Here is an 8491-nt window from a genome sequence, read left to right as displayed (position 1 = left end):
CGAATTTTTTAGTTACAACAAGCATCAATACAATAGAAACCAATCAAGGCTCTGATACCACTGATGGGTTTTGGTCATAAGACATCCTATGTGCTCATACAAACCCTAAAGCTCGGATCTAGGTTTCTCTATTGTACATACTTTGAATCCAAGACTCGAACCCTAATTCTAGCATATGGAAATCAGAATACACATGTAAATAGGTTTAAGAACATACCTTGATTGTTATGTAGCAATAACAATCCAATTCCTCCTTGAATTGACCTTGGAAAGCTGAGAGTCACAAGTGTCACTCCTCTAATGGCTTACAAACACCATAAGCAAGTGGAGAAGGTATAAGGAGAGAGGAGGGAGGTTAGAATTCGTATTTGGGACCTCTTGGGAAGGGATACACGAATTCATAACCCTAGAGGTGTTTATATAGGTGTAGAGATAGGGTTTCAGTCATTATCCTTATCTAGTTGATTATCCATTAAGCAACCAATAAGATAATCCTTGAATCCTTATCATACTCGAATTCTAAGGCTTTCCAACCTTAAATTCGTTCACCATACTTATAAGATAATCCTTACCTTATTTTGTAACTATCACATAATTACAATTCAACCCCTATAGTTTAATTAATTACATTTGATCACAAAACTAATTCTTAATTAATTATCGACCAATATTAATTAAACAAATATGATTTCTCCTTTAATATATTATTCTTATAACATATTAATAAATCATATTATCCTCTCTCTCTTTATTCATTTCTCCAATCAAGTTGCTTTGGTGAAGGCAACCCAAAAGGACCATGCACCATCGGGTCAAGTACATACCAAAATAGTTATGGACTTAGACACTAATCCAACACGTACAACTCAGATCTTTCTCGACTCACTCAAGGGCATGCTGATACAAATGCAGCCAAGGTGCAAGCTTCTGTGGATTCATTCTCCAAGTCCCTTCAAGAGGAGCAAACAAAGTTTGAGGCTGTTCGTTCTTCCATCCAAGTAGAGAACACTTCACTTCTCAGTTCTGTGTCTTCTCGGATGGAATCCCTTCATGCTAATTTAGCAACCAAAACCACTCTGAAGGAAGAACTTGCACAACAAGCATCCACTGTAGAAGTTCAGAAGGTTCAGCTTGCTCAAGATGAGAAGGAGATTTCTTTGTTGAAAACCGAGCGAGCTCTTTTTCGGAGATGTGCAAGGGATGTCAAGGATATGCTGACCAACATTCTTGGTGCTCATGATCCTATCCTCACCTTAACCATAAGAAATCATCTCACCACAAAATTACTTCTTGCCCTTGCATTGTTACACGAGATGAAAGGTGTTTCGGAGCCATTCTTACCTCCAAAACAAGGGAGAGATGGTGCTCAACCGAAGACGAAGGTGATAGTGAAAAGTGAATTTGCCCAACCGAATGTCAAAGTCACAACCGAACCCAAGGGTAATGAAGCTTCGAGTTCTGGTTCCCAAGATAAGAAGAAGGAGATTGAAGGTGATAGTGATGATGATGTTGAAGAGACTATTGTTGAGGCTCTTATAAGAAAGAAGAGAGAAAAAGAGTTGAATGAAACTCTAAAGATTGCGAAGGATGCTGAGGAAAAAGAAAGGAGGATCAAGGAGGAAGAAGATGCCTTAAACTGTAGAAAGGCCTTATTTCCTCTTTGGACAAAATAGACACTGATCAATCAGGCTATAGAGTTTCCAAGTGTTTACTGGTTGGAACCTATTGCTTCGTTTGACTGTGACAACTCTAAGGACTCATAGTTTGACATGCCAATTATACGAAAGGCATTCACATTTCATTGTTTCGATTAAACTGTTGATATTCCTTTTCCTCATCCAAAAGTTGATCGTGAGCTAATCGACTTTTACTTAAGGTATGGTCAACCGCGGTACTTGACATGGACCGCACAGAAGATTGTCATTATCAAGGTACTCAAACCTTTGCCTGCTGGGAAGTTCGTGAATGTTAATTTCAAAATCACACGAGGATCAACAAACTCTGTGTCGATTATTTCCCTAGCAGATCTTCCAAATTTAAATCCTCACGATTGGATTCTTTTGTTCAACATTCTACTCTCTAATCCGAAAGAATACGAGACGATATTGGATCACTTGAAGAGGATGTTGGATTCCTACATCCATGAGGTTGCTGCTATGGATCAGGAGATAGCAAAAGTTATGAACAAGAAACCAACTGCCAAGATCACACCGAAACCAGGAGATGTGAACCGTATGAAGATGGGCCAAATAGATTCTACACATCTCACTATGATGTTTACAAAGGGTGAAGCTCACAGATTTCTGGTCCCTCTAGTTGATAAACATCTGTTTTCAACAGATTGCTTGGAGTATATTATCAACATTATTCATCGGTGTAAGGAGAACTCAGAGGCAGATAAGAAGAATTTTACTGACATGTTGCGATGGTACATAACGTTTCGACATCATCTGTTGGCTGTCATACCGAAGGTGTTCAAAACAATAAAGAAGGTCTCTATAGCTCAACCGAAGTGAGCTTTCGGCTCCATTGACGCAAAAAGGGAGATTGTTGAGTTTATTTGTGTTGCGTCATGGGCTTGTATTTTGTATCCGGATTGGGTCTGTCCATCCGTGATTATCTGGTAGGGTTAAACTATAAATATGCATGCATGTATGCATTAGAATAGAGTTGTTAATTACGTTTATTATTTTGTAACTCTAAACACCTCTACAGTCGAAGTTCTTAATCGAGCTCTTCTGAGGTGTTGAAGCATTAATCATACGACTCATTCAAAGCTATTCTCATGTTCATTATTACATTCTTTATTGTTTGACTGCATAGAATCTAATGATCCTGATTGAAATTTGTTTCAACAAATATCAAAATATTTTGTTTGAATTTAGAGTCTTGGACTTAATGATTTTTTATATGGTACATCGTACCCAATCGAACCGAAATGAACCTATCCCCCTCCCCCTCCGTATCGGACTTTGGGGACCTAGCGAATTGCGAACCTCGAACCCGTTCCCGAACCGGAGCGAACCATGTTCCATGTGACTATGCTTTCGCCATTACCATAGTAATTTTTAGAGGGAAAAAATTAAACTCATATCAAACACCTAAAAAGTTCTTAGTCAAAAATGATATGAAAAAAAAAACTTTGAAGCATTTCTCTTCCTTCCATCATCGATCGATTAGGAGTAAATAGGATGAACATTGAATTCATCTCAATATTCGATTAAAGTACTTCAGAAAATAATATTACCTGGAGCTATATGGCAAAATTTGTAATTAGAGTTTACAAGAACTCCACATCAATTTAAAAACCTGAAATCCTGCGACTAAAGAATCAGATATCCTCCCATTTCCTTTGTTTGAAAAACATTCCAAACAAACAAAAATCCCGGTTCAATGAGAGATTTTAGATGCTCAATTCCGTCTATTCAACCTCATCGGCGAGGAAGGAAACCATAATAAGACCCTAGCTTTGTCAAAAATAACGATTTAAGCGAAGTAGATAGGATTTTATCTTACACTAAGACTCAAATATTACATTATTGAAATGACCAAATTTTAGGGATTCATATTAATATCAAAAACCATATATATATATATATATATATATATATATATATATATATATATATATATATATATATATATATATATATATATATATATATATATATATATATATATATATATATACACTAGCCGTTTACCCGCGCTAAGCGACGACGGGTGTGAATAATTGCGGTTAGTTTTTTTTTTTCACAAATTCATATAATAGATTTATTTTGGTGTTTTTTGTCCTTAAAGTGGTAAATGTTTAATAAAGTAAATAGATAATAGATATAAATACATTAAACCAAGAATTTTCTTATGTTTGGTAATGGTGTGTGTTGATCTACAAGTTGTTTACACCTCTTAATTTAGTCAATCCAGTTGTTCCATTTGCTTTGAAAAATGGGCAGTATTTTTTAAAAGGCTAAATAAAATCCAACTATTAAAGTCCAATAAATCGACTCAAAGGGTTTTTTAACGGTTCCATCATATCGGTCCAATTATGTTTTTAAGGAAACCGTCCATTTCAATCTAATTTGGACTTTGGCATAAAATTGGTTATTGTTGAAGCCCTCTCGTCAATGGTTCCCGATCCCACCGGTTTGAACTGGTTTTTTTTAACATTTCATTTCGTTAGTTTTAAGTGATGTCTTTAATTTTATATATGTGTATATATATATATATATATATATATATATATATATATATATATATATATATATATATATATATATATATATATATTAAAAATATATTTAATTTATTTTTAATTATATTAATGCTTATATGGATTGGTTAAGATATACCACATACTAATTTATATTTGAATAATTAAAAAACATATACAATTGAATACAAACCTACATATTAGTCGAATCACTCTTCACTAAATATAGAAAAAGATAAGTCTTACTCCATTTAATTACAAAATAATTTTTTAGCTAAATCATCATAGTAAAAAAGTTTGGTTGTTTGTTAATTCGTCATTGTAAACACAAAAGACCGTTTGGTTAGCAAATACTCCTTTGACCTTATTAAAACACCATAAAATGTGAACCGTTAGTGAAAAGTGAGTCTTTCTTTTACACGATTAACATTGACTAAAATCTGTATAGTTTATTGACATAACATTACTAAACCTATCTTTGACAAATTATAAAAATGAAACATAAAGGCTAATTTGCTTGACTAACATTTAAAAATATCATTAAAGAATTTGGCAATCAAATATGCAGAAAAACTATGGAATAAGCATTCAATTGATATGGAACAAACTCTTGTTCTAAAATTAGTGGTAAAATCAAATACAAAACAGTAAATATAACAATATACTATGAAATTACAACTTGAACTCCAATATGCAAACCAGACTAAACAAAATACTTTCCTTGATCTTTTCAACATACAATGATACTTGTTGCCCTTAAACAAAGAGTCTCAACACAATTTATATGGGAAGCACCTGACAATTGGAAATGTATTAGGAGGTATTACATAATGAGCACAAAACTATTGAGAATTTTGCATATTCATAAGCTATGTGGTTTTAGAAATCAAAAACTTAAAGTGCAATGGTTCAACTAAAATAAGAAATATGTATTAAATGAACAAAAAGAATATTAAACACAAAGAAAATACTAAGAGCACACCACATTGTTATCAAATCCCAACATGCTTTGATGTCCCTATTGTAACCTGCAATGTCGGTTACTTGGAGAATATTTACTAAGTATAGTGTCTATCAAATCAACCTTAGGTATCTTAAATGGATTATCTAACCCTAAACCTTAAACCCTAAACCCTAAAACAACATTTTGAAAAAAAAAAATGAAAATTACCAGGATGTTTTATGTTGTGGTGGTGGTGGTGAAAGCCATGGTGAGTGGTGTAGTAAGATGGGGAGGGTGAGAGTGAAAGATGATGGCTACATTTTATGGTCTAGGGTATCCATAGGGAGCACTCTAGCTTCTTCAGTATTTTCGATCACAACCATTTCTAGCTCGTCATCAACCACCCTAGACACTAAGTCCCAAAATCAGTCAAATTTCACAGGTCCTTTCACCAAGGCTTCCCATTGCAAGACTGTGTTGTTTTTACAGGTTCAAATAAAACAACACATACCTTGGAACAAACACCATACATATACCCTGGAGCTAAACCAACCCATAGATTTACCTGGAAAGAACTAAATAGATGCACCTGAAAATTGGAAGCCAACACATTGAACAAATTGTAGAAACTGATCAAATTACACTTAAATTGAATTCAAAGAGAATTAGATCAAGACTGTTACCTTAAGCGTGAGCAATTGATCCCAATGAATCCTACATAAGAAGGGTTGTGTGATAACACTAATGATAAATAGAAACTAACCATCTATAAAAATAAAAAAATAAAAAAATAAAATAAAATAAAAAAAAAAAAAAAAAAAACTTAAGCTATACTTTAATAAAAAGTTCAACCAAACATAAATAATAGTTTGAATAAAATCCAAATTCTGAACAACATGATAACAGAAAGAAATACTTATACCTTTATATGTTCCAAATTGTGATATTTCTTATCCATATCTTGCTGAGCTTCATCTTAACTTCCCAAATTCACTTATTTTAACCTTTTGAAAGTAAAAATATGATTTTTATAAACATGTATGCCCATGTATCATCAAAAACAATAAAATTTTAAGACCTGATGAAATATGCCCCTGTATGATTAATTATATAAGCTGGCAATGAATAAATAGACGGAAAACAAAGGTACCTGGAACCTGAAAAAAAAAAGTTATAATTTTGTATTTCACATTATCTGTCCATAGAATCACGTTTCTTTGTTCCTTTAGCATTTTCTTCATTATGAAAGTTTTTGGTGATGTGTAGTGGGAGACAGCTAGTCATTCTTCTACACATATGTAACATTCTTTTCGCATATGTGAATCAACACATAAGAATCAGCAGGGTGAACCATGGACCTAAATCAACAGGGCAGACACGTGATGGTGGATCTCTCTTGGAGAGCTCAAAATCTGTAATTTAACCACGAATGAGCTCAAGAACAATCTCAATACAAATGCAAATAAGATATAAAAAGAAAATGGGAATCAAGAGGAACATGATTAACAACAGAATCATGTGAAAATGCTTCCTGATGAATATTCCAGCTGCAACTGAGATCGATTGAGGAGTAGTGTCCATGATTCAATTCCCTTTTTGCCTAGATATAGACGAATATAGGGAGAGGGCCGAGACTTAGGGCCTATATATACAAATAAATACATAGTGGTGATCTGTTAGGGTTTTCTTGTGATAGAAAGGAGAGTGTGACATTTTTTTTAGAAAGGAGGCAACAGTAAATGTGGGTTACCTGTTCCTTGCCCGAATCAAATCAAAGAGATGTCATTCCAACCCTAAATAAAGCCCAGACGGAGTCCGACCTATAGCCGCAAGTCTGCAGCGATGAAATATGTATCGTTGTTAAATTAAAAAAACAAATGAAGAGTCCCTTCTTTTTTCTTTAGTGAGAACAAAGGCTGAATGATTTGATGGTGGTGAGGTTTCGACCAATTATACCTAAAATACCATAGAAATCTAGGTCAAAAATGGTACATGAGATTAAAACTTCAAAAATAGAAATCAAGGTGAAATGATGAGAGTACAGGAGCATATGCTAGATGTCATTGGCTATTGAGGAAAGATGGCGGTGGTGACCGGTGGTGAGATGAAGATGGTGATGAAGGTGGCTTGTTTGATGATAGTGAAGGTTAGGTAACGACAAAGGTTACTCTTGGTGGGTTGTGATGTTTAATATTAGAGTTTCTAAAGGAGAGATGCGAGAGAAGAGAAAAGCGGAGGTGTTTAGCAGGGACGGTGATGTTTGTTCCTTATTTTAAAGAGATGAGGTGCCAAAATTGGGTAGTTAGAACAATCCTCAAGTTCAAGTTTGAATCGGTGAAGTATAACTGAATACTCTAATTCTTATCTTTGACTTTTTCACTTGACCTGATAAGTTTAACATTTCCTATGATGCATAAAAGGTTTGTACATGCTGAATAATTGTTTGGACGACTTAAAATTCAGCGTTTGACAAAAGATGCCTTTATAAGGTAATATATATATATATATATATATATATATATATATATATATATATATATATATATATATATATATATATATATATATATATATATATATATATAGTTAATGTGAGGCGACCTAATTTTGTGAGACCGTGAGATACAATCTTACCTACTCATTTTGTAAATAAAAAAATATTTTTTAAATGCAAAATAATTGAAAATTTTCAAAAAAAATTTAATATTATTTTCATCATTTACATTTTACAAAAAAATAAAATTATCGTTTTTCTATATATTCTTGGTTAATATTAGAATATTTTACATATCTTACATATGTAGTAGAATACTAAAATATTTCTAACATTCGAAAAGTTACAGTGTAATATTCTATTAGATTATTTCACATATTTTCAAAAAAAAAAACGATAATTTTTATTTATTTGGTATTTATTTAGTTTTATTTTTTTTAGATAAATAAAATAACGAAAATTATAATTAAAAATTTTTTTTGGATTTTTTCTTTTATTTCGCATTTTAAAATTATTTTTAGTTTGCGTCTCACGGTCTCACAAAATTAAAATGGTCTCAAATGATATATATATATATATATATATATATATATATATATATATATATATATATATATATATACTCCCCCCGTCCCAAAATTATAGTTCATCTTTCATTTCTGGTTTGTCCCAAAATTATAGTCCACTTCTAAAAATAAATAACATTTTTACCAAAATACCCCTCATTATTACTTAACCAAATAAGCATTTAATGGAACATTAAATGCAAAGTAAGGACAAAACTGCCATTTTATTATATAAAGTTAGTGGTAATTAATGTTTTTCTTAATCTGTGTGTTTT

General features: G+C 32.4%; 1 long non-coding RNA gene across 2 annotated transcripts; it reads right to left on the bottom strand.

The window, feature by feature from the left end:
* Positions 1 to 4822: 4822 nt before the first annotated feature.
* On the bottom strand, positions 4823 to 7440 carry LOC128133348 (uncharacterized). Of its 2 annotated transcripts, XR_008231996.1 has the most exons (5): positions 7199 to 7440; positions 6907 to 7112; positions 5840 to 6798; positions 5385 to 5745; positions 4823 to 5008 (listed from the first exon to the last, which is right to left on the bottom strand). It is a non-coding gene; the product is annotated as an uncharacterized LOC128133348 (long non-coding RNA). The 2 variants fall into 2 exon arrangements; XR_008231995.1 differs by having other exon boundaries at positions 5385 to 6798.
* Between the last annotated feature and the right edge of the window lie 1051 nt (positions 7441 to 8491).

This window comes from Lactuca sativa, chromosome 4 (assembly GCF_002870075.4).
Source record: "Lactuca sativa cultivar Salinas chromosome 4, Lsat_Salinas_v11, whole genome shotgun sequence".
NCBI classification, from domain to species: domain Eukaryota; kingdom Viridiplantae; phylum Streptophyta; class Magnoliopsida; order Asterales; family Asteraceae; genus Lactuca; species Lactuca sativa.
Note: the sequence above shows the minus strand (reverse complement) of the source record. Positions and strands in the feature narration are given on the sequence as shown.